This window comes from Pseudopipra pipra, chromosome 9, assembly GCF_036250125.1.
Source record: "Pseudopipra pipra isolate bDixPip1 chromosome 9, bDixPip1.hap1, whole genome shotgun sequence".
NCBI lineage: Eukaryota > Metazoa > Chordata > Aves > Passeriformes > Pipridae > Pseudopipra > Pseudopipra pipra.
Window position 1 is genome coordinate 1106453 of NC_087557.1, and position 14599 is coordinate 1121051.

Genomic DNA, 14599 nt, shown 5'->3' on the forward strand with positions numbered 1-14599 from the left:
GGAGCTCTGGAAAAAGGAGTTGGCGTGGCTGGAAGCACTCCTGCCTTCAGTGTGCAATCCAGAACGATCTCTGCACCAGGGCAGCTCTCCAGGAGGAAAACTGAACACAAAGAATGGGGGTTTGCATCAAAAAGAAACAACTTGAGCAGTGTAAGTGTGGAAATAGTGCAGAGACAGAGCTGTCAGGCAGCTTCTCACTAAAAAATCCATGGAATCAACGGAAATCAATGGCTTTGGATGGGCTACAGTCTTACAGAAGGATGTTTTCACACCATGCACAGCTGTTAAGTTGTAGAATGCATCACTCCGGGCTGAAATATACTTATAAATAATTACAAACTATAAATAAATGTGGAAAAAGTTCCCCCCCCAAAAAAAAAAAAATCAGAGAGCATAATTTTATTGGTGTCTATTAACTGGGATAATTGCAATATAATCATGGATGTTCCTAAATCACAAGGTTATTACCACAAGCTGAGGGGGGAGATTACTCCATCCTCTTCCTGTTTCCTTTGCCTGAAGATCTGGTTTCCAGCAGAGAAGCATCTCTGGCCCAGCTCTAAAAGAAAACATTCCCACAGAGTTTGGGGGAAATGAAGGAAAGAGGACAGGGCAGGGGAACCAAATAGGTTTGGGATACAGATAAATAAAATTGCAGGTTAGAAGTAAATAGGGATGTCAAGAAGCCCATCTGTTGGTCATGGATCATAATTCCATTGGGAGAACAGGTCCAGGAATGTCTGGGAAAAAATTAACAGCCTTCCCAGGAATGACAGAGCTCAGGATTTGGCGACAATAAATAGGAGACAAGTGATAAAGAAGAAGAGGTGAGGATAAGGTGTTACAAAGGAAGTGACTGGAGAGAGAGAAAAACACAGTCCTGTGTTGTTTAGACATTTAAACCAACAACAAATAAACAGTTCTTGTGTCTCTCTCCACTTTAAAAGCCCAGCCAGAGGTGCTGCTGCTCCTTTTCCCCTGTCAGACACCATTTCACAGGACATACCCCCAAGGCAGTTTGTCTTTCTCCCAATCCTTCTTCCCCCAGGAGGATTCAGATCCTCCTCTCCACCTTCTGAATCCACTTCAGGGATTTCCACCTCTGTCTGGAATTTCCCATCTCTTGTCCAACCAGGAGTTTCACTTCTCCTGCCTGGCTTAAAAATGAGCTCAGAATAAAATATTGATTATTCTTTCAACTTTATCCCATCATCCTCCAGAGGCTCTGGAAGTTTCCATAGAGATGACATTTTCTGCTATGAGTTGTACACCGTTTTCCAGATCCAGCTGGGCTACAGAGCAGCAAAAGCAGCAGCAGAAAAAAAGAACTTTCTGCAAATACCTGAGAAAAAACATGTTTAATTTCTTTAAGACTTGCTTGGGTGACAAATCATCCCCATGGTCACAGAACTTCATCTGAATGCAGCAGATAAATAAAATATGATAAAGGATGTGCTCCCACAGTTCTGTTGGGGAACAGAACCCAAGTGTAAAGATCTTTCCCTGAGTCAGAGAAGGCAGAGAGGCCTCATCCTACACACACTCCCTGAAGAATTCCTTCAGAAAATAAGGATAGCTGATCCAATGAAAAATGTAGGGGCTCTTACACATGTAACATGTGCAACACCAGGTTTAGGATCAAGGACTATGGTGTGAAAATCCTGGGCTAATTCAGAAGAATGTTTTCCTTCCTCCAAATTTCAAATTTCTATAATTTCTCCCTTCATAATGTGGAATAAAACACAGGAGAACTCACACTGTTTGTGAGGCAAAAGGAAAAAATCTGGATACGGGCCACAGTTTCAAAAATGGCTGAAATGTCCACATAAGTCCAATTTAAACTGGGAAACTACAAGAAGAAATAATGGTGATTAATCCAATGGAGAAGGCGGGTTTGGCTGGGATATTGGGAAAGAATTCCTGGCTTTGGCTGCCCCTGGATCCCTGGAAGTGTCCAAGGCCAGGTTGGACGGGGCTTGGAGCAACCTGGGCTGGTGGAAGGTGTCCCTGCCCATGGCAGGGGTGGGACTGGATGGGCTTTAAGGTCCCTCCCAACCCAAACCATTCCAGGATTCCATGATTCTGTGCTTCTACAAATTCCTGTCAACATTAACATCAGTGTGGAGAAGCCAAGTCCACCCTGGTCAGAGTTAAAGGACAACATTTGATGTATATTTGTACCTTGGCACCTCGTCATGGTCAAAGAACAGAAGGAGATCCTTCTGAAATGAATCATTGGGATCTTAAAATCTTTAACTATGAAGATTTAATGTGTGGCATCTCCAAAGGACGAATGTGACTTAGGCTGTGTGTCACATTAATTTAACCAAAGGTATTTAAATGAGAGTGAATTTACTCCACAAACTCTTGCCACTTCGACGTCTTGAAAGTCAGAATGAAAAACATTACCTCTCTAAAAGGCTACATAGTTTATAATATTCAAATTATAACCACGTAGAAACGGGAGAGCTCACTGAAGCAAATTAGGAAGAGCGTGGCAATATCACCTAAAATGAAAAATAAAGCCAAGGTGCATGGGAGCTGGCTGATATTTCCCTAAGTGAGTCAGAGAGCTCAGCTGCACATAATGTTTTTAATGCAGCAGGCACAGTGTGCTAAATGTTAATGATTACATTGGAGGCCTTTAATGGCTTTACTATATTTTTAATGGGAGAAAGAGCCATTCTAATGGGAACACACATAGCCTTTCGTAGGCAGCCAGTTCCCCAGCTCCAGTTATAAAAAAAGATTCAGCTTCCTCGGGGGGAAGCACAGAGTTGTAAAGGTATCAGGGTTAATTGTCTGAGTTATTGGGACACTTTTTCATGAGCTTCAGTTATTAAAATGGGATGCTTTGTGCAGTGAACTTTAGTTGCCTGCTTTTGGGCTAAAAATACAAGCTGTTTTTAGGCTTAAAAAGATAATTTTTAAAGAATGGCTCTGATCACAGGGAGAGAAAAGGCATGAAAAATAAAATTTGGGATTCTTGAAGAATTCTCCTCTGGAGCACAAGCCTTTTAGCAGGCAAGAATCCTCTGAGTGGTGGGTCTGGGGTTTCTCAATTTTTGTTTATTTTCCTCCTGTACTCTCAATATATTTGGGAGGAACCAAGGGAGTTGGAGAGAAAGAAAAGGAGAGGAAACGGGGGAACAGGGAGAAAAAAACAATAATCACCACACAAACGTTTTAGAATTATCTTCTCCACCCCACACCCAAAATAATTCCAAAGGAACACAAAGTTTGATTGACTTGGCACAAAAAAAATGATGGAATTTCAGGGTTATTTCTCAAGTTCCATGTGTATGCGAATGTCTGAGCTGCCTTTAGTGTAAAAGGAAAGCATTGAGCTGGAAAGGGATTTTTTTTCCTCTGTTCCTGGAAGATCTGGGGAAAAGAGCCATCCTCATAAGCAAGGAAGCAAAGAACTGAAGTTTACTTTTAATTATACCAAAAGAAAACAGGGAAAAGCACAGCTGAATTCCTAGAGGAACCACGTGAGAAAGCACTGCCTGGAAGAAAAAAATGCTTCCCTGAAAACAAAACTCAGGTTCTCCAGAGAATGCTGGGGTGTCTTGCACAGCTGGAGATGGTTTTGAAAGAGATCTCTGTTTCTTACATAAAATTAGGAGGTTTGGGGTTCATTATTTAGAGTCAGCTGATGCACCAAGTGACTTTTGTTCTCAGCCACTCCCTTCTTTAAGGCCTTTCCAAAGGATCAGTACATATGGCCCTGCTCTGAGGGACAAGTAGGAGGCTTTCAAAGAGCAAAAGGAGTGGTGGTACCAGGCAAAAAGAATGCAGGCCCCAGTTAGTCACCCAGACCCCCCCATTAAAAGGACTTTCCAGCTGTGAAGCCAAGCTCTTTAATGGTAGGAAGTGAAGCAGGAAAGGTGAAATCCAGTTCAGGTGGGACACCACCTCCCTGCTGCTGCCCTTGCTCAAACACTGCTGCACCCCCTGCTACAGCTGTCCTCTCCACTCACAAAAAAACACCCATTTTGACTTCTTTTTTTTCCCCCACTCTCCGTTTTATTTATTGCTTTTTAAGATTTTCAGCGCAGCCCAAACACAAGCCATCCCATTCCTCCTCACAGCCTCTCCCTGCGGTCGCTCCCTTCAGGCCCAGGCTCAGCTTCTTGGCCAGGTTATCCAAAAAAGGGGATTAAGGAGAATTCTGCTTCTTCCTGAGGTAAAACCCTGGCACTGATCAAAGCACACTTGTACTTCATATCAGCCTGAGCACGGCAGATGAAGGGTCAGAACCTCAGCCAGGACAAGAGAACCCAAGTGACCAACTGATGTCCCAAGCCGTGTGACACCGTGCTCAGCAGCAAAAGCTTGGAGAAAAGAAGTTTAAAGGAGAATGTTGATGGTTGTTATTTGTCTTCCCAGACAAGCACTCCAAGTGCTGAGGCTCTGCTCTTCAGGAATGGGCTGGAGCTTTACCAGCTAATTTACATTTACCTGCTGATGAGAAGTAGCAAATTCATTCCTCATTTTGCTTTGTTTGTGCTCCCAGCTGCAGCTTTCCCTGTTAAAGTGTCATTATCTCCATCCACAAGTCTTCACCACAGAATTCTAGAGTGGTTTGGATTGGAAGGGACCTTAAAGCTCATCTTATTCCACCCCCCTGTACTAAGGCTTCCCACTCCTATCCCTCCTGAACATTTGCAGTGCTTTTCACAGAAAACGTAGGGAAAAACGTGCTGAGAATTCCTCTCAAAATGCTGATATAACTCTCAATTCTCAATCCTTGCTTGTCTTGTACCTCTCTCTGTGTCTATTTGTTTATTGTGTATTGAAATTGATAAACTCAGGGGGTAAAACAAACAGAAAAATGATACAAGAAAAGAGTTTGTGAGAATCCTTTGAAATAAATACTGCTGGGGTGAGAGGTGGGGAGGTTTCCATCCTTCCTTGCACAAAAAAATGAAAATGGAGTGAAGGACACCCAGATTTCAGAGCAGAAACCCCAATGTCTTTGACAGAGGCTGTAAATCCCAACCCTGGAAACTGCTCCAATAATCACAGCGAGTGAAAACACACCAGGGTGCTGTGACTGGGGGTCTGGTAAAAACACACCAAGGTGCTGTGACTGGGGGTCTGGTAAAAACACACCAGGGTGCTGTGACTGGGGGTCTGGTAAAAACACACCAGGGTGCTGTGACTGGGGGTCTGGTAAAATCACACCAAGGTGCTGTGACTGGGGGTCTGGTAAAATCACACCAAGGTGCTGTGACTGGGGGTCTGGTAAAAACACAGCCAGGGTGCTGTGACTGGATGTCTGAGCTCATCCAAGGTCCATGCAGGAGCAGGACAGAGGACACGAGGAGCAAGGACCCTTCCAGACCTCATTAGGAATAAATTGTCTGGATGTGCCCCCAAGATTGGTAAATGCAGGTGGAGCTTCACCCCTCCTGTGTGTGCAGGTTGTCTTTGGCTGGGGGCAAATGTTTCCCTGCCTTTTTAGAGAAATTGCCATTTGTAGCATCAGGACAGGCACTAAATGAGGAGGGGTTTGTTTGGTTTCTTCTTCCCTCTCCTGCTGATTTGCCTCTTGAGAGGTTGCTGTGGTTTTTAAAGTGCTTAGAGGCTCTGAACTCCTGGAGACACTCCCTCAGCAGCTTCACTCTCTACTCATCCCCCTAGAACAGACACAAATATGCAAACCAGGCCTGGCCTGAGTCCCCAATTTCAGCTCTGAGGCACTAAAAAGAAGAGGAGGTGGCCCAATATTTGGCCTCAAAGCTTACCCAGAAATCATGGGCTCAGTGAAATCACTAAACTCTCCTCACTTCTATTTTTTCCCCTATTTTATCCTCTTCCAGAAGGGAAAAAGAAGAGAGGGAGCTACCATACTCTTTACCACACTCTTTTTGTCTTTAAATTGAAGTCAAAGAGATGCGAGGGAAATTATTTATTATTTATTTATTATTATCTTTGTCCAACGAAGCTGACACATTAAAATGTGTTAAAATGTGGCAGAGAATCAGAGAATCATGGAATGGTTTGGGTTTGAAGGGACACTAAAGCTCATCCAGTGCCACCCCCTGCCATGAGCAGGGACACCTTCCACTAGCCCAGGTTGCTCCAACCTGCCCTTGGACACTTCCAGGGCTGGGGCAGCCACAGCTTCTCTGGGAATTCCATCCCAGCCCCTCCCCACTCTCACAGGGAAGAATTGTGTCCCAGAGCTGGGAAAATGTTCCATCAGATCTAATAAATTACATATGGAATTCACAGCCTAGAAAAGCCATAGATTAAGATGAAGTAATAGATGATAAAATGGACTCTGGAGGGTACAACCGCATAACATTCAGATAAAATGTAAAAAACTCCATTTAAAAATAATTTCTAAAGTTTGAAGTAGCCTTGCATAATTATGGGCAGCCATTCTTCAGCCCCCTGTCTTGTAAAACATTCTCTTGGCATCTCAGGGAAATTTTCAACTCCACAAAAAAATGCCTGTTTCCAGGAATTCACTGCCAGCCACCACGTTCCTTTTCACAGGCACTGTATTAATCAAAGTTCAGGCAGAAACAATTCTGCTGCTTTCATTTATGCCCTGGAGAAATCAGGCTTTCGTGAGGCCCCTGTTTTCATTAGTGTCAGAAAAAATCCTGGCCAGCAATGTCACCTGAGCTGGGCTTTCCTCTCCTGCTGTCCTGAGCCTCTGGATGCAGGAATCTCTCCAGGCTGAAGGTCTAATCCCAACCTGGATCAGACCTGGCCTCCTGTGGCTGCTCAGGCTGTGTGAGACACCTTCCTCACCCGAGGAAAGGAACATCACAAGGCCTGAAACATTTGAAGGAAGCCTTTAAATCAAAGATCCCGAATGCCCGTGTGAGTCTGACACAAGCAGAACTTCAGCAGCAGCAGTTTATAGTGTAAATCACTTCAGCAAACGATATAAAATAGGGTTATTCAATTGCCTCCCAGTAGCATGGTTAACACAGGGTTAGAACATGGTCCAAACAGTGCTTTTCTGAAGCCCTGAGAACACCAGAGTCCATAAAACACACCCACACAAAATCCCAGCTTTGCTCACAGAAGGACAATCCTTCCATTAAGCAGCACATTTATATTTTTGCCACTTTTCTTTTTGTGTTCTGGGTCCTTAAAAGTGGAAATATGGCTGGAACTCACTATTAGGTTACTACTATTAAGTTGTTACTACTATAGTTTTCACTATCAGGTTGCTCTGTTGCTTAGATATTTTTAAGGTAAGAATATTATAATGCTTATGTGACCATTGTATTCAAAGGTTCTACTTTATAGCAATGCCAAGTATCACAAAACTTCCAATAAAAGCATGGAAAACAGAAATGGGGGGAAAATATTACAGAAATTGATCCTGGAAGGTCTGAAAACTCATCTTTCTAGATCATCACCTTAAGCTGTGATAGTGTACTAGCAGCCAATTTATGGGAAAATAAGATGGACATGAGGGAGGAACGAGCTGAATTTCCTGAAGAAAAGCTGCTTTTGCTTAAAAGGAGAATAAGATCAATGGAGTAAAACCCCTTTGATCTTTACCCAATCCTTGGAGTCTTTTAGATATATTTGATATTTTTGTTCCTTGTGTTAACAAGGTCTTCCCAGCAGGTCCTGCTTACCTCTATCTGTACACAAGCTGGCACAGCAGGGTCACCTGAGGTCACACTGGGGCTTGGAATTTCTGTGGGAATAACCCAGAAATAACCCAGCAGCAACGCCCCTGCAAAGCTCACGGAAACAAATCAGAATGTGCCACAACTCTGAAGTGAAAGCAGGAGCTGAAACATCTCTAAATGATCAGTGCACCAATCAGGGTAGAATTCAAAGTAGCTTCCATTCATTTCCAATACAAGATTAGCAAAAAGAACAGTATCTAAGCATTCGGTGACACTGTGAAAGCGTCACCTGGCACAACCTGTGAAGGCTTTGGAGGGTCTGAGCAACGTGACAGCCAAACTGTGACAAGGCAGGACTTCTGCTCAACAGAGGCAGCTCTCAGACCACAGTGCAAGAGACAGAAACATCCTTCTGGCTGGGAAAGCAGCATAAACCCATCAGAGTTGATTTCCTTAAAGGAGATGGGAAGCAAACCCTTTTCAATCCTGATTTCTCTCTTCAAAGACCTTTCCAACTTGTCTTTGGCCACTAAGACCACCAAGGCCCACAGCCTTCTCTGCTAGGTAAGTGTGATATTTGATAGCCTGAGTTAATGGAATGGGCTGCCCAGAGAGGTGGTGGATTCACCATCCCTGGAGATTTTTAAACACAGATTGGACGTGGCACTGATCTAGTAAATGGACTGGATTTGGACCAAGGGTTGGACTCGATGATCTCGGAGGTCTTTTCCAACCCAATTGATTCTATGATTCTATGATTAAGCAGGTCACAAACCTGGACAGGTTCACTCCTGCCTAGGACTGTGATTTGGGACAGAGATAGTTTGTATGAAGACTACAGGGTGGAAAATGATTGTGTCAGCTCCAAGAGCAACCAAAAACATTCAATTTAAGAATTTCTGAGCCTGAAGTAGAGACACAATAAATGCCTTCAAGCAAGTCTTTGCATATTCTTTTTAAAGGGGGAAAATAGCTCTGCAAAGGTGAGAGCTGGACACTCTTTGTGGGGACAAATGGAATAGTCCCCAAATCCTGCATGTTAAGTGGCAGCAGTAATATAAATTTTTCAGAATGACAAGTATTACCTGAAAAATTAAATCAGATTACGACCAGCCCCTGTACAAAGGAACATACAGGTTCAGAAGACTTCTGTACAGGACCTTCAGAGACTTCCTTGCAGAGCACAAATCCTGATGCACAGATGAAAAATCTGGTCTGAAAAATAATCTGGTGTAAGATGAAAAATAATCTGGTGTAAGATGAAAAATAATCTGGTGAAAGATGAAAATCTGCCGTGTTACTGTGCCTGGAATTCTGCCAGCCTGTTGTTTCCAAGTGAGACCCGCTTACAAAATAACATAGCTCGTGTTGATGCTTCACAGGCATCCATGAGACAAAAGTGAAGTGAATAATTTGATTAGAAGTCCACCTCACAGCCTCATCCTCAATTTAATGCTGACTGATACTTCTTCTAATGTGCCTTGGGGTTCTAGAGCCTGGGATGTGGTTTTTTTCCTGTTCAGGACCTGATTTTTGGCCACCTGGAGCTGGAGCTTGGATGCTCCTTGGGTTGGTTTCTTGTCACCAGTGAAAGGCTCAGCTTCGTGTGTCCTCATGCACTAGTGCAAAATGTGAAATTGCAGATTTCTGGGGCTACACAGACATAACATTCCTAATTTGGGGACACAAATCCCCTGAGGAACACAGTATAAACCACTGCTCCTGGACTTGCAGACCATCTGTGTATCAGTCACAAGTATATTGCAGCGAGAGCAAAGTATGCAACTCATTGTACTTCCAATGTAAGGGAAAATATAAGTTATTTTCACAGTTCTAAATCACATTAAGAAATGGATCAGACATCAGCTGGCTCAGACAGCACTTCTTGGTGTAAAAACAACTGCCTGGGGTTCCTCTGGAATGGTCGTACATGAACAGCCAGCAGGGAATCTAGAGAAGCACTTCTTAGTAATAAGAGTTGTCAGTATTTACAGGGAAAATCTGCCTTAAAATCTGTGTGGATATTCAAATAAGAAAACCACAACTGTCTGAGCTTTGACAAAAAGGCTGTAAAAACTGGGAGTGACCAAACCCATCCCTCTCCATGAGTGAAGGCCAAGGCTGCTCTGGGCTGCCTGTGGTTATAAATCAGCTCCAAATAAAATGGGACATTAAACACTGCAGGATTTCTTCCTGGTAAACCACAACAGTTACATATTAAAGATTGAGGAAATAAGCATCTGTGACTTCCAGGCTCGTTTCATGCTTGTTTTTTAAAGTTATTCATAAAACCTTTAAATGTGTTCCATATTTCTGTCTCTTGGAAGCTGCTGGGGAATTTTGCTGCACTCCTTGAATTAAACATGCTTTATGCTTGAACATTGAAAGGAAAATAATGAACGCTGGGCAAAGTCCTAGCACCACAAGTCGCTCTACAAGGAGTAAAGAAGTGTTTTGATACTTTGGCATTTGCTTACAGTCCTATGGAAAGCTTGGTAGAATCCAGCCTTAAAAAACCCCAAATGTGTCAGATTTGAGCTGTGTCCATAGATTTAGGCAATTTCCACAAAGGACAATGAATTATATATGCCTGTCCTTTCTTCCAGGAATTTAATCCCATGTTCATGACACTTGGCCCAACGAGCTGGTCTCCTACTCTTCTTTCTTCATTGCTAAAAAATCCCCCCTTCCTTTTTCCAGTCACTGTGAGCAGCCCTAAATGCCAACTGTGTTGGCCACACATGTTATTAAGAATCATCACCTACAACCCTGGCAAAAACTGTAATGAGGCTGAGAATGGCCACCAAACATGCAGAAGAGCCAGGTGACAGCACAGAGGAATGCTGGAAATGTCAGGCAGGACGTGTTGGGAGGAACTGAAAGCTGGAAAATAGGAGGGAAATATCTTCCTTCCACCGTCAGGAAATCCCAGACACCAGAAGGCTTCACTTCAAGATCTTCTTTGCTTGCCAATCTTTACCTTCTGTTTAGTCAACTTGAGAGCCAGATGAAACCCTTTCCCAGGTGGAAATGCCTGAGGAAGTGTGGTGGTTTAATCCCAGGCAGCAGCTCCAGGGAGCCACTCTCTCCCTCCCTCCGCTGGGATGGGGGAGGGAATGGGAAGGATAAAGGTGAGAAAATTCGTGGATTGGCTGAAGACTGGAAAACAGGGAAAGCAAAATAGGCAAAGCAAAACAAGGAATCCATTCCCCACTTCCATGGGCAGCAGGAGTTCACCATCCCCAGGAAAGCCCTGTCACGTGTGACGGTGACTTGGGAAGACAAATGCCAGGAGTCCAAATGCCCCTCTCTTCCTCCTCCTTCCCTCAGCTCTAAATGCTGAGCTCGATGCCACATGGTCTGGAATTTCCCTCGGGTCATCTGTCCCAGCTGTTTGCCCCCTCCCAACATCTCACTGCTGGGGTGAGTGAGGAGCAGAAAAGGCCTTGGATCTGTGGGAGCACATCCCTGCATTCCCAGCGCAGCACAGATCCCAAATACAGCCCCACACCAGCCTCTGGGAGCCAAATTAACTCTGCCCCAGCCAAAGGCAGCACGGGTAGGTCTGGTTTAAAGAGAAATCTCTGTTCTCCATGCTGCAGAGCATTCAGCTGCCCAGGCTGGCACTGATCTGGGACCTCAGGGATAAATTCTTCCTGCCCCCACAGTGCAGAACCCACACCTTCCAGCTTCCTGTATTCTCTCAGCTCATTGTAGAGGTTCAAAATGCCTGCATGTTTACAGGGACAATTTGAAGTCTGGCAGGAGGGTAGGCCTTGAGTATCTCTTCAAATTTCTAGATGCTTCTGTTTCTCATCTCTTTTTTTCCTCAGCACAGCCTGTCTCTGGCTTGCTACCCCTTACACCTACTTGGAAAGCACCATGCCAATCACTCATCCCCCCACACCACTCCAGAAGTACTTTCAATTCAGTCCAAAAAATTTAAAAAAAAAAAAAGAAAAAAAAGAGAGGTGGTTCTACTCTTATAGGGCTGGATAGGGAAAAAAAAAGGCTTGTGAGAGGGAAAATGTTTAAGTGTGAAACAACTGAGGACTGTAATACATGCAGACAGAGGGAGAGAATTAAACTTGCAGAGAAAACATCACTAAACTCACCTTGGAGCTATAAATATATTCTTTCCAGGCAATTTTGGGGGCTATAATATGTAGCTAGAACAAGAGGAGAGAGTATTTCCTAGGAGAATAAAAAGGTAAAGTAAATTGATATTTTGTTCTTATCACATCTCCTTTATCTTAATAGACACATGAACATATGTACTTGGAACCAAACCGACCAAAGCAACTTTATATTTTATAAAGAAACACACATTTAAGAGTGAACAACAGTATTTGCTTTTCTGAACATTAAGCAGGTTAGAGATTAACACCTTTTTTTTTTTCCCCTCCGGAATTTAACAGTAACAGAACACATTTATGTTACCATTGACTGCAGAACAAGATTTAATCAAAAATATATAGAAAGTTCTTCATAAAAGATCTCTTGAAAGCATTTTAGGCCACACTTTAGGTGAAATCCTCCTCCTGTTTATGTCCTTGCAGCCTGTGGCATTGCTGGTGATTTCCAGGTGGGGTGAGCAGGAAAGGTCCTGTTTCAAAGCAGACTCAGCTCATGCTTTTCAACACGACCCACAGGGAAGGGATTGGGTTAAAAAAGGACAATTCTCTATTCCCAGTTGCCTCACCTTTCTGCCTCTATCTGAATTAAATCACCAGTTGCTGATGAGGACTCAAAGCCCACTGCAGATGCATTTCAGGGAGTTTTATCTTGGACCAGCTTTGCTCTGGGCTTGTAGACCAAATACCCACTAAGGGCTGGAGTATTTCAGTGCCTTTTCCGGTTTAGTTTAATCCAAAAGGTTTCTTTTCCAAAGTGATTACAAGTAAAACACTGGAAACCCTTTCAAGTGTGCTTTTTCCTTGTGGTATCTTTTATCCAAGGATACCAGAGTTGATTCATCTCATAAAAGGACTACTGAAATGCTGTGAATTGCAGTGAAGTCTTGGCTGAGGGTGATTTTTGATGTGATTCCAGTCAGGATCCCCTTAGGATCAGCTGTGAAGTTGTATTAACTGCAGCTCTAAGCTTGACTTAACAGCAGTGCCTGTTTCACTGGCTAAAGGGGTCAGATTTTAAATCCATCTTAATATTTCACTGCACACTGCCTGCTGCATTTCTGGGCAAATTCCTGTTCCTCTTCCAGCCTTCCTTGCAGGACTCCACCAGAACATATTAGTATCTGTTACAAAGTGCTTTTCCCAGGCTGGACTCCCTGAGCTGTGATCATGAGAAAAGATAAGGAGTAAAACAGGGAAGATTGGGATGAATGGCCAGCCATGCCTTAACCCCAGACTGGTGGTGTTTGAGGCTGACTGATTTATAGGCTCTAATACAGTGTCCTCAAGGACCCCAAAGCCTTCTAGATCCACTGGGCAGCTCCTGGATCCACTGGGCAGCTCCTGGATTCTCAGGGCAGATCTTGGATCCGCTGGGCAGCTCCTGGATCCTCGGGGCAACTCCTGGATCCACAGGGCAGGTTCTGGATCCTCCAGGCAGCTCCCGGATCCACTGCACAACTCCTGCATCCACTGGGCACCTCTTGGATCCACTGAGCATGTCCTGGATCCACTGGGCATCTCCTGGATCCACTGGGCACCTCCTGGATCCACTGGGCATCTCCTGGATCCACTGGGCACTTCTTGGATCCACTGGGCACATCCTGGATCCTCTGGACAGGTCCTGGATCCTCCCCTCACCCCAGGCTTCCAGCTCCCTCCTAAAACACCCAATGTCTGCTCTTTTGGAAAACTGTCAGTTCCCAAACACATAGAATCAGTGAGAAGGGATGTGTCATTGGGAAAAATTAACATTTCTGCAGGGGGAGATGAATCACAAAAGCATCATCCACCTTCCCTCAGCCAAAGGCTGACAGGGGAAAGCTCGTGTCCAGTTCCTGATGGATTTTTTCCTCTGCAGTTCCTCACATTTAAAGTCAGAATAAAAGTTGGATAAGAATAGGATATATAGGATACGTGTTCATCTCACCTGGTTGAGCTTAATACACACAGGGAAATATCCCTAAATACAGCATTTTATGTGTGATTTTCAAAACCTGGGCCTCGGGACTGCCTTCTTGCCCTGTCTGAGATGAAACCATTTCCAGAACCTACAAGTAATGCCAACAAAAATGAGGAAAATTAGGGATCCCAACTGGCTTACCAGCAAGAAAGTGATAGAAAACTTTTCATGAGGGGACAGTGTGCTCATTTGAGGTACCTCATGACTCTAAGATATATGAATCCAAAGCTCTACATTATCCAATTATATGGTCCTGAAATGAAGATGTTAAAAAAAAAAGAGAAAAATGATCATTTCATAGTTTCCCTGTCTGACAAATTAGCCTGATATTCATTCCCATTTATAATATTTATATGCAGAGACCTGTGTACTCCAATGTTTCATGTTCCATTTTGGATCAGCTTTATAATAAGAATAAAAGGAGAAAGTCTGTTGCTGTGAGGCTGGTTTTCAAGGCATTTTGAAAACCTACATGTCATTAATCTTTGACAGACCTGGGCACCTTAGACAGCCCTCCACAGATATTGTGTAATTACTTTGGAAGATCAGGTTTTCTTCCTCTTTCTTCATTTTTTTTTTTGTCACAGAGTCATTCATTACTTTATGCTGCTGGTCAGTGCGTGGGAAGACATAACAAAATTAAACATCTCTCCAGGATTTGTTGATGTGCTTTCTTGGGAATTCGAACAACCTTAGCAGGACTTTAGATAATAATGCATTTAATTGTGCATTGCTGTACATTTGTCATTGCTCTGTAACTCTGTGTTATTTGTAGCCCTAACACTCATTTGTGAGGTAGCTAAACCCAGAATGCAGTGACCTGAAATGTAAAGAGGTTACATCACCTCACACAGCAAAACAAAATGCTGTCTCATTCAGAGCTTCCATCC